This window comes from Lygodium microphyllum, chromosome 16, assembly GCF_053477565.2.
Source record: "Lygodium microphyllum isolate KBCC chromosome 16, Lygodium_microphyllum_v1.1.10, whole genome shotgun sequence".
Taxonomy (NCBI): domain Eukaryota; kingdom Viridiplantae; phylum Streptophyta; class Polypodiopsida; order Schizaeales; family Lygodiaceae; genus Lygodium; species Lygodium microphyllum.
In genome coordinates, this window is record NC_141150.1 from 29885538 (window position 1) to 29886778 (window position 1241).

The following is a 1241-nucleotide window of genomic DNA, read 5'->3' on the forward strand; positions in this document are numbered from 1 at the left end:
TAAGCACGCAAAAGATCTAAAATAGTATTGTTAGTAGCTTCTGTTTGATTGTTACTTTCAGGATGAAATGCAAATGAAAAATCAATCTTTGGTCCTAAGTTAGCAAACAAAGTAATCCAAAAATTATTACAGAATCTAGAATCACGATCAGAAATAATAACTTTTGGTAAACCATGATTAGTAAAAACTATTTTCAAAAATATTTGAGCAGCTTGAGATACAGTTAGAGTTTTCTTGCATGGAATGAAATATGCTTGTTTGCTAAACCTGTCAACAACAGTCCAAATCATATCATGATTAGCTTTAGTATTAGGTAAACCAGTGATAAAATCCATTGAAATCTGTTCCCATGGTCGTGATGGAATAGATAATGGCATTAGTAAAACATATTGTTTACCATGGTGTCTTTTAACTCGTTGGCAAACTAAACATTCAAAAACAAAGTTAGATACATCAGTGTCCATATGTGGCCAATAAAAATCTTCAGTCAATGTATGCAAAGTAGATATAATTCCTCTATGACCTTCATATGGAGAACAATGAATCTCATGCAAAAAAAAGGATCTAAATGGAACTGTCACACATAATCTCTTTTCATAAAACATGAATCCATTATTGTAAGACAGTGAATCAATAGGAATCCAATTATTTGCAACTAATTTATTCCAATCAGCTTGAAAAGTAAGATCCTAATGATAAGTATCTTTCACAGGGATAAGGGAATCAAATGATATCACAAAAATATTATGAATTATCGGTCTAATTAATCCTCTATTAAGAAATTCCTCTATTTGATTTTGAATTTCTTTCTATTCAATTTGGTTATGTCTATATGGTGCTTTACATGGTGGTTGTGTTCCAGGAATTAAATCTATTTTGTGATCTTCATGACGTGATGGTGGTAGTGCAGGTGGTAAATCATCAGCAAAACAATCTTGAAATTCGGCAAGAAATTGTGTATGCCTAGGATGCATTTGTTTTTCTTTAGCTTGAAGTTCATTTACCCATATTAAATAAGATTTGCTACTTTTATGTAATGCACGTTTAGCTTGAGTATGAGTAAGCAGTGGAAAATTATTAGAAGCGTGCATACCATGCAATGTGATTTGTTTTCCTTGAAAATAAATTTTAATTGAATGCGTAGAATAATCTATGTCAAGCTTATATTGATGACGCCAAGGCATTCCTAAGATAATGTCACTAGACTCCAAAGGTACAACTAGGAAATTTCTTCGTTCAGT